Source organism: Botryllus schlosseri, chromosome 2 (genome assembly GCF_051294905.1).
Source record: "Botryllus schlosseri isolate E-star chromosome 2, Bs_hap1, whole genome shotgun sequence".
Lineage (NCBI taxonomy): Eukaryota > Metazoa > Chordata > Ascidiacea > Stolidobranchia > Styelidae > Botryllus > Botryllus schlosseri.
The window spans coordinates 14,486,186-14,497,926 of record NC_137237.1 but is presented as its reverse complement, the minus strand read 5'-3'; positions in this window follow the sequence as shown (position 1 = coordinate 14,497,926).

The window sequence follows — 11,741 nt, the reverse complement described above, 5'->3', positions numbered from 1 at the left end:
GCATACTAAATGCATAGCTTAAGCCACCATGTTTTACATTGCTCTACTTTCAGTTGTGAGCAAAGTTTTCCAAGCATGTGCATTAGAGCTGTTCAAAAATAACTTTTTTTCCTGAATCTTGCTGGTTACTTGATTAAATCGTTAGGTTGCCTTAAAAAACGACGCACACCAAATTTGAATTCATTCCGACAAATATTCGTGGTTTACGTAAGTAGTATTATACACGGTAACGAGGCGCGCCCCAATCAACGTCGAGTATTTTGTCACGTGACATCTCTTAGCCAATCGGAGCGCAGGGCAATGTGGGTGTGGTTCCAATACGAGAGAGGTTTTGGTTGTGTGAGAGATGGCATAGTTCCAGTCCAGTAACGCTGAGATATTTATTACGTCATTGCGTAAGTTGATTACTTTCAATTGCGTATTGCAGCATGTTCATGATTACGTCACATGCGTAGTTGATTACTTTAGATATTACGAGAGCGACTTTGCTTAGTTCCAGTAACGCTGAGATATGATTACGTCAACATTGCGTTGATCGCCTTTGTTATTGCAGTTGAAGCAAGTGCAAGGCAATATATAACGTGTAATATTTATTACATGATTATTCGCTGTACGCTGTAGATTGAATATGTCAAAGATTACTGCTAATGATATATACGTCATAATGGATCGAATTGACCTGATGAACTGGTATAGGTTTGCACGCGAAAAACTTGAGCTATCTGACAATGAAATTGCCGAATGTCAATACATGGATTGCTATAACTTAACCGAGCAACGATATCAAATGATACAGTTATGGATTCGTAAAAATGGTCGTTACGCCACAATGAACAAACTTGAAGAATTAGTTCACAGTTGTCAGATACTTTCAAATAGCAATTCAAATGCTCTGTTGAAAGACATAACGTACTAAGAGGGAAATTGCGTGGACTAGAGAATAATGACGATGCTCTCAGAAGACTTCAATATCGGTTTATTCGTAATCATATGCTCATGTATGCGAAACTGTTATTGCTTTTACATCGCAAATCAAAAAAGGGATTCTGATATCAAAAAAGTGTGTCAAGATCTCAAAGAAGCTCTACGCCTTGTTCTGAACGATTAGTAAATGTGCTTGTTCGTTAATAATAAACTGCACATGTGTATTTGATTGTGTAAAATGTGTTATAAAAGTCACTCAACAGAAGTGAATAGACAAGTCTGAACCTGTCTATATTGCAGCATATTCGAGATAGATTGTGCAATAACCTCTAAATACGGAGAGTACTAAACTTGAGTGACCTGCTTATAAACACAAAGCTGCTCTACAGGGCTATGTTAGAGCAATTAAATTACCTCATATGCTATCTTGATGTAAGTCTATCAGCACTGAAAATCATTGAACACAACAATCATAATCACATGAAGCTTTTATTTCCACGCACATAGCAATAAAAGTAATACAATTGATATCGCATTGAGCGCGCTTCCGAGACAATTCAAAATTGCTTAGAATTGTTTGGCATCCATCTACGATTGTCGTATTGCGTATTGCTATTTTCAAAGGCTCCATTAGCATTGCCAACATTCCGGAAACTTGCATTGGCATTCGACATGCCACCATTCGAATACCCAGCAAAGTTACCATAGCCATTTGGAAATCCCGCTTTAGCGCGATCCATAGGCTGTATTTGACCATTCGGTGCAATGTAACGCGATGTTTCTTGTAAAATCCACCCCAGTGGTGAATTTTCTACGTCATCGACGACGTTAGACGGAGAATATAATATATATTCATCAGCGAGATTGATTTGCTGAAAGTATTCGATACCTTCTCGAGTGTAACACGCAACGAGCTTCCCATTATGAGTTAAACTGGCTTTGAATCTTTGTATTGCACCATTCGTTGGAAACACATGTACTTGTTGAGTATCGATCAGCTGATCGTCTGCAGTTTCGATTCGAAGCTTCGATATGTTATTGAAAATGTAAATGTCTTTCCGAAGAGGCCCTTCTGGGAGTTGCGACTCGGCTCTAATTGCTATAGACATGATTCGATCTAAACAATGTCTCTTGAATAAAACTGAAATTATGGACTAGCTACTGTGGTTTTATAGACCTCGGCGTGTTCTTTCTCTGATTTTTTTAAACTTAAATTTAAAATGATTGAATATCTCGCACGTTGCGCAGCTGTTATTTTTTAAAATTTAGAATGATTGATTATATCGAACGTTGCGCAACTGTTTCGCAACTGCCGCAGATTCAAAATCAACGTTCACGCCGCAGCTGTTATTTTTTAAATTTCAAATGAGTATCTTGGACGTTGCGCAACTGTCAACTGCCACAGTCTCAAATTCATAGCCGCAGCTAGCGTTAGTTTCATAGGCACAAGCATGCGTGATATTGTGATCGCAAACAGTACTAGGTGTGAGATTCGAACCCACGTGAACACTTGCTCATTGGAAATTAAACCCAGCGCCTTAACCACTCGGCCAACTCAGTATTCATTTACGGTGTTTAGCCTCAGCTATGCAACTACTATTTAGAGATAGCAGTCATTTGCGTTTTTGATATTATAGAGTATTACGATTGAATCGCTACGAGTAACGCACTGTTGTCTAACTCATTGGGGAATTGATTTTTCAACACGATATTTGGAGCTAGCAATGCTAAGTTCCACTAAGATCGAACAGCTGCGTTTTGTTATTGTCGAGTATCGCGCAGTTGTCATTAGGGAATAGATTTTCAATGGTTTAGATACGCTCAGTAGATACGCCGTTTAGACTTTAGTTATTGAGTATTGAGAATGAATACTGAACAAGCCGTAAATGACGAGATGGAACAAGTCGCAGTAGATAAAGAAAGTAGTACGACTCGAGTTGACGTGATTGACATCACCGGCGATGATTGCAGTAAAGCTAAATCAACTCGAGCGAAGATTTTGATTAGCAAAACACTCAACCTTTTGTTAAAATTCGAGGATTGCGTATTGCAGCATGTACAGTATTGATTACGTCATATCCGTAGTTGATTACTTTAGTTATTACGAGAGCGTCTTTGCTTAGTTCCAGTAATGCTGAGATATGATTACGTCATGATTGCGTCTAGTTCCAGTCCAATAACACCGAGAAATATTTACGTCATTACGATTGTGCAGTTGAAGCATGTTCATGATTACGTCATATGCGTAGTTGATTACTTTAGTAACGCTGAGATATGATTACGTCAATATTGCGTTGATTGCCTTTGTTATTGCAGTTGAAGCAAGTGCAAGGCAATATATAACGTGTAATATTTATTACATGACATATGTTTTTAACTAGTGATATAGCAAACTATGTATTGACTACTTTGGAAAAGTTGGATGGATTCAGATATTACGATGCCGACAAATCTATTTGCATGTTTCCGAATTGCGCTAGTGTTTTCATGAATAATGCTGCTCTCCTAGAGACTATTATGACAGTACAACGCACTGCTGTGAACTGCGATTATGGCTTGATTAAGCCTGCCTCTTTCTGGATGTTCTGTGATGTGAAAAATGGCTCTGAGATCATGACTGATAAGTACCCACTATCATTTGCTGGAAAAACTGTTGTCGTAAAATTTGGAAATAAACTTTACGATCCGTCAGTAGAAGCATTGAATAGTCATGGTCGTGATACTGTTCTGTATTCGTTATTGAATCGTACTTCAGTAAAAACTCGCAACGGCAATGAAGTAGAAACTGATATGCATGCAATGTGTTTCTATGCTAAATTTCGTGATATCAAACGTACTTACGAAGAAGGTGAATGAATTTGATTCATGTTGATTTAGTACGAATATTTTGATGCATGTTGATACAGTGCTAATTCAATCTTTTTGTTTGCAGCTCAGTATGAATAACTTTATTGACATAAGTGACTTGTTAGATATGAACGCACCTCATCAAAGTGAAACGATGCAGGCTCCGAGAAAAGACATGAACAAAATATATCAGAGTCAAAATGAAAGCCGAAAGCGCTCGCGTCAAGACAGTATGTCTTTGATCGAAGGTCTAGTTGACGACGATTTGAAGATGGAAGCTATGTGGAATCGACTTGTTTCGATGGAAGTATTTGACCAAGACTACTCGAAAAATTTTCTAAACATAATTAAAAACACCATGAAAGACATTGAAAAACTATCTAGTGACTCGAATGCTTGCATTGCTGAGATTCAGCGTCTTGAAAAAATTAAGTTTGTGTTTCTATACGGTGTAATTAAATGTAAACTGCGCTTGAAATATGGATTCAATTTCTAATATATGTACTGACTATTGTCTTGATATTTTTCAGATACTAGTATCTATGGCGCGGCGCAGGCGATATGGAGATCGTGGATTTCTGGTCGACGAAACGCTGGGTTTCGAACAAGACGGCATTGAGGTGATTGAAAGACACTACGATTCCATCATCGATTCGACATGGACTTCAAGAAACAACTTACGAGAAATCATCAACATTCGAATGGTCGGAAGAGGTCCGGTCGAAATTCACGCGCGTATTGCAGACATTTACCCCAGAAGATACCGTCAATTCAAGATGAATTTCGCGTATGGGTACTTATTATTCAACCGTGACACATCCAGATATAGTTATTATCATCCTCAGAGTTCTCAAGCGGTTTTTAATGTCCCTAAAACTATCATATCGCGCGAAGATTTCGATTCCGTTACGAATGAGATCGATTTGACGGCAGGTTTTGAATATGCCAATCGAGTGCGACCAGATACGAAATTCTACTGTGCTGATGTGTTGCATATTTCTATTTACATTTATGAAATGGATAGAGCTTTACTCGGTGGAAGTACTTCCATTTCCCCGGAGATGCAAGCATTAAGCAAATGTCACTATATCATGACTTTCCTGCGTAATCAAAAAGGCAAAGCATATGAGGATTCTTTGTGTATTTTTCGATGCGTTTCATATAGTATGAAAAAAGCGCGTAATGAAACACATGTTCGGCAATTGGCCGCGCAATTCACAGCTCGTTACGATATCTCAACCGAGAACGGAGTAGCTTTTGAAGACTTATCAAAAGTTGAGGATTGTTTTCAAGTTCAAATACTGCTTTATGAAAAACGTAATCAAGGCACAGTCATGCTGCGTAATTCTCATGCTAATGGAATGACTATACCTATTCACATGCAAGATCATCACTGTTGCCTGATCAGGGACCTGACATTGTACACGTCTACCTATATGTGTGACAAGTGTAAATTTTTCTTTACTAGAAAAGATCATTGGGTAGAGCATATGAAAAGCATTGATTGTGAGCGTCCTCAAAAACAGCGACACGGTTTCGGTATTTATCGCCCTAAGATGACTGTGTTTGAGCGAATGGCCGAACAAGGAATTTTGGTTAGCGCTGAAAAACGATATTACCCCTTCAGAATCGCTTATGATTTCGAGAGTTTACTAGAAAAAGAAAATCTTCGAGCTGACACACCGAAAGTCGAAATTGTTAATAAGCATGTTGCGGTATCGGTATCTCTCTCAGATAATGTTACGAATGAAACGCATACACTCATTTCCAACGGTGATCCCAACGTTTTAATCAACGATATGGTGGCAAAGCTATATGAAATTCAAAACATCGCATCTTCGCATATGCGCCAGTTATTTGAAGAAGAATTGAAAGATTTTCGCATGTTAATAGAGCATCGCAACGCAATTGAACCAGGCAAAACTCGCTATTTAGATCGCTTGTATCGTCACTTCGAAATTTGGTTGGATCAAATACCTGTGATTGGATTCAACTCGGCTCGTTACGACTTGAATCTTTGTAAAAAATATTTGATTCCTATACTGCAAGAAGAAAGTGGATTTTTCGTTTTGAAACGAAACAGCGCATATCTGACCATCAGTACCAACCGATTGAAATTCCTTGACATTTCGCTGTTTCTGTCACCGGGTTATAGTTTGGATGCGTACTTGAAAATTTATGGAAATGGCGTGGACAAAAAATTTTATTTTCCATACGAGTACATGACTTGTATTGATAAATTGAATGACACGCAATTGCCTTCACACGAAATGTTCTATAGCAGTCATCGAGGCACTAATATCACCGCGGCGCAATACCAAGAATGCGTAGATATGTGGAATCGTCTGCAAATGAAAACCATGCGAGACTTTCTAACTTTTTATAACGAAAGTGATGTGATTGGCTTTCTAGTTGCGTTAGGTAACAACGCTGCCTTTTATCAAAAGTTGGGTATCGACATGTTCAAATCTGCTATCAGCTTACCAAGCATAGCCAATCGACTCATGTTTGCGGAATGTTATGACATCGCACTGTTCAGTAAAGCGAATGCTGATCTCCATCAAACTGTAGTGAACAATCTATTTGGCGGTTTGTCACAAATATCAACACGTTTTGCAATGAAAGACGAAACGAAAATTCGTGAAATACAGTACGGCGACGCAGCGAAATACGTGAAAAAGATAATCGGATATGACGCAAATTCGCTCTACCTCGCATCCATCGATCAATGCATGCCGTGTGGATTTCCAATCAGGTGGTTGTATGACGAAACCAAACAAAAATTTCACAGAAAGCCAATTTACCCTGCGATGGCAGAACTCGAATGGCTTACTTATGAAAGTTATCAACGCGGTATTTCAATTCAACACGCCTGGAATGGCAAGCAAGCTAAACTTGGTTCGCGTCAAATTTCGGTTGATGGCTTTTCGCTTGAATATCAATTGATATTCCAATATCATGGGTGTTTTTTTCATTTTTGCGATCGCTGCTATAAGGACGACGCAAACATTGAGCGACGTATTAAAACAGAAGAAATTACTGCCTATCTCGAAGAGTTGGGATACACGATAATATCAATACGCGAATGTGAATGGAATCGCATGAAACTCAACCCTGACATTGCGCAGTTTGTTTCGTCACTACAAAGAAATGTAACAAAAGAATATTATCTCACTGCGAATCAACTATTAGATCGCGTATTTCATCAACAGTTCTTTGGTGCATTGGAAGTCGATGCGTACTGCCCCGATGAATTAAAAGCAAAATATGCAGAATTTCCGCCATTTTGTAAACATATCTCGGTGGATTTATGCGATGTCGGCGAACATATGCGCGAATATGCCCGTCAAAACAATGTGAAATTTCCAAAGAAGTTTTTGGGCTCTAGTTATTTCACTGAGAAACAACTAATTACAAGTGATTTGTTGGGTTGGTACATGGATCACGGTATGATTATTTCACGCATATATCAAGCCGTGGAATACGAAGCCAAACGACCATTTCAAAAGTTTGTAAATTCTGTCGTAACGCAAAGGCGAAAGGGTGATGTAACCCCTAAAGACCCAGCACGTGAAATGGAGGCCTTGACCTTCAAGCTCTGTGGAAATTCCGCGTTCGGGTCCACTATACAGAACCCAATGAAGTACAGAAACCATACTTATGTAAAAAGTGATGAGTTGAAATCACACATTCAGAAAAAAAACTTTATTGACGCCGATGAACTTTCTGAAGATCTGATCGAGGTTAGCTCGTTACCAGATTCAATTGACGTCGATCAACCGATCATTGTAGGTCTATTCATCTTTAACTCCAGTAAATTGCGCATGCTTTCGTTTCTGTATGACTTTTTACATGAGTATTTAGAGGAATGCGACTTCAGTTATTTGGAGGGAGATACTGATAGCCAATATTTGAGTTTATCAGCTGATTCAATCTACTCCCTAATTAAACCTTCGCGAAGGAAAGAATTTTTTCAAGTTCATGATGAATGGCTCATACAGAGAGCTTGCGCGCTGCATCGAGCAGACTTTGAGCGTGATCCGATCGCTTTCAAAACCACCGAACCGTGCTGTATCGCTGCTTACAATTATGCTAAACGAATTCCTGGTCTGTTTAAAGTAGAATGGGAGGGTCACGGGTTTATTGGATTGAACTCGAAAACGTATTACTGCAAGGGTGAGACTGATAAATATTCATCCAAAGGTTTGAGTAAATCCGCCTCTAAGACCTTCAAGGATTTTGAAGGCGTGTTGCAAAACCGTTCCACTTGCGGAGGGATTAATTCTGGGTTTCGCTGTTTCAATGGTAATATTTTTACTTATAAGCAATATCGTTCTGCTTTGTCGTATGGTTACTATAAAAGAGTTGTTTTGCCGGATGGCATACATACTGTACCGCTTTCATTGTAATAAAATGAACCGTGCACGTGTTTTATACTCGCCTCTTCGTATGATAATTAGTGGAGCATCGTCCAGTGGAAAAACAGTTTTCGCCTATAGAATCATACAAAATGCCGACAAGCTCATCGTACCTCGACCGAGAAAGATCATCTGGTTATATAATAACTATCAACCGTTGTATGATAAGATGAAAGGAGTGCAATTTTACAAGGGTCTAGACAAGTTGAAAGATTTACAGAGAGCTAATAGTGAACATACGTTAATTGTGCTAGATGACATGATGACGCAAGCAAGTCAAGTGCGTGAACTGTTCACCAGATACAGTCATCACATGTCGCTCTCAGTGGTGTTTCTCTGTCAAAATCTATTTCACCGAGGAGCAGGCTTCCGTGACATTACGCTGTCTAGCAACTATATTGTCATCATGAAAAATCCTCGTGATTCTGCCCAGATTCGATATCTTTCACGTCAAATGTTTCCAGATAAACCAAATTTTCTCACGGAAGCTTACAAGAGAGCAACTCGTAAGCCTTATAGTTATATCATGGTCGATTTGACGCAGGAAACACCCGAACAGTATCGACTTCGCAGCAACATTTTTCCAAGCGAACGTATGACCGTGTATTCGGAATAAATAGCGCTGTACTCGAACATTCACTATCATTCGCAATGGCGAGGTCACGCGGTGTTTTGAAAAAAACTTTAAATAATCATCTTATCAAGTTGAAGCTGTTAAAGAGTGCTAAAAAGAAGGAGCGTAACGAGTTATTAACTCACAAAGCTTTTACTACCTGTGTGTGTGAGTGTCTCCGTAATCTTGTCTCGGGTAATATAGCTATTTCAAGTACGAGTAAGGCACGACTGAAGAAGCATAAAACTAACATTCGCAAAGTGCTGTGCTGTAAATCTCAAAAACAGAAGCAAAAAGTATTTCAAAAGGGTGGCTTTTTATCCGGTGAATATATATGTGATTCGATTCGATTCATGATCTAACTTTAATGATTTATAGCGATCTTAAGTGCTGCAATTCCGATTATTGGAAGTCTGTTAGGTGGATTGACTAGACATGCGTGAATTGTACTTCCCGCCTTTACAATCAAAAGACGCCTACGAAAAGAAATTCAATGAACATATCGCAAGCATCAGGGACTCTGATTTGACACGCACCGAAAAATTAGCACTATTTCAACACGGCATTAGACTATTGAGAAATCTACGTGCAAATAAGAAATTGATCAAGTCGTCGTCCCGCGCACCCGCAGCGCCCGCTACCGATGAAACAATTGCCGCGTCGCATCCGCCCGGAGCGGCGCCCGCTATTAATAACACATTTGACGCGACACCTCCACCCGCAACATCCGAGATTTGGAGCAATTACGAAGCGGTAACTCCACCCCATACACCTAAAACTTCAAAGAAAAAAGTTAAAAAGAAGAAAGCTAATAAACCTCCAGTTAATTGGCAAAGCATTGACGGTCCGCGCAAACGAAAGCCGAATCAACGCTACACAGGAAAGTTATGGACATGACGCAAGACTATTTCGATCCCCGCAAACCAAACTCCTATAGAGGAGCTTATTTACAGAAAGACAAAGAATGGTTGAAATCAGAACAAAGTTATACCCTGCATTTTCCTATACGAAAAAAATTTACTCGCGAGAAGGTGGTGGTCTCTGGAATTGATAGTCAGTTTCAAAGCGATTTGATTGATGTGCAGTCTATTTCTAAATACAATCGTGGATTTAGATATCTGGCTTTGGTTATTGATACGTTTTCAAAGTTTGTGTGGTTGATTCCAATTAAAGATAAAACTGGTCGCAGTATGATTTCTGCTTTCCGACAAGTGTTCAATGAGAGGCTGCCTTTAGTGTTGCAGACTGATAGAGGTACAGAATATACCAATCGAGCTTTTCAAAACTTTCTCAAGAAAAATAAAGTTCGTTACTTTTACACAAAAAGCGAATTGAAGTCGTCTCTCGCCGAGCGCTGTATTAGGACTTTCAAGGCAATCTTGTACCGGTATTTCACAAAGAATAACACCAGTAAATACATCGACGTGCTACAGGATTTCGTATATTCCTATAATCACACCAAACATACGTCGTTAGGTATGGCTCCTAGTCAAGTCAATTCACACAATCAAGAAGCTATTTGGCAAAAAATGTATGGGTTTCGACAAGCTACACTTCCGACACTGACGAAAGGAACAGCCGTACGCATTTCGAAAATTCGCGGGCTTTTTGAAAAGAGCAGTAGACCCAATTGGACAACTGAGATATTTTATATCATCGACGCAATGGCTGGTGACCCTCCGATGTATCGCTTGCGTGACTATAATCATGACGTCATCGACGGGAGGTTTTACAGAGAAGAACTACAGGTGGTGACCGAACCTACAGAGTGGCGTATTGAAAAGATTATAAAGAGACGTCAACGCGGCAAACACCGTCAGTATTTAGTGAAATGGCTAGGATATGGACCAGAATTCAATTCCTGGATCGATCAAAAAGATATCGTCAAACCGTAACTTTTATCAATTCATCGCTCAAGTCCTGGTTATATTGATCATAGTGATATTTTCACTCTACAATTTAACAATCGTTCAAGAAAACAAGGAGCTTTGGGTATCGTTATTATCGTCGTGTGTGGGTTATATGTTACCAGCTCCAAAAATACCTAAACTATGAGTTATGTGACGTTATTTTCCAATGCTTCTATGGACATGTTTCCTGGCAATACAACCGCAGAATATGTCAACGAAATGCAGACGGCAAGAAATGTAGAGAGAAATGAAGTCGCTCTGACGGAGATCAGTTTTCCAAGAGATTTTGAAAAACGCATCGATTCACAAGTTTCTTTCGGATTCCAAATTATGGGTATCGAACAAAGCTTTAGACGATTCCGCCTGAAAATTGGACAATATGACTCGCTCTACGCCATGTTAAAAACCATAGAAAGTATCAACCCCGATGTAGCAGTAAAATGTTTTCCTGAGAGCAATACCCTAACGGTGTCAATTCCACACGAAGACATCACAGATATCTTATATCCAGGAGTGGATACGCAATGCAATATCGTGACTGCAGATAACGATTATACAGCAACGTTGAAGAATATAGAAATTCCAGATGGCTACACTCTCGCGACTTTCGTGTTACCAAATACAGCAGCGCTATCCGCATATTCTTTCTCAAAGAAAAAAATACATTTCAATTTCGATATAACACCCTTACCGTCGATTGACTTTGTATACGTTCATTGCGATATTATTGAACCGCAAGAATCCAATGGTACATTACAGCGCCTATTGCGAGTGGTGAAAGTCGAGGGAGATAAGAAGGCGTTTTCCAAATACTACATAAAGCCTTTCTTTTTCCCTGTAAATATAAATAGATTGGAACGTATAAAAATATCTTTGTTGAATGATAAGGGTGAAAAAATTCCTTTTCGGAGTGCACCGTCTAGTGCTGTACTGCAATTTCGAAAGCGTGCTATTGCGTTATGAAATACATTCATATTAGCAGTTCGAAATCGGATTTTGTACTTGACTTGGCGCGTCCCATCACTGGAA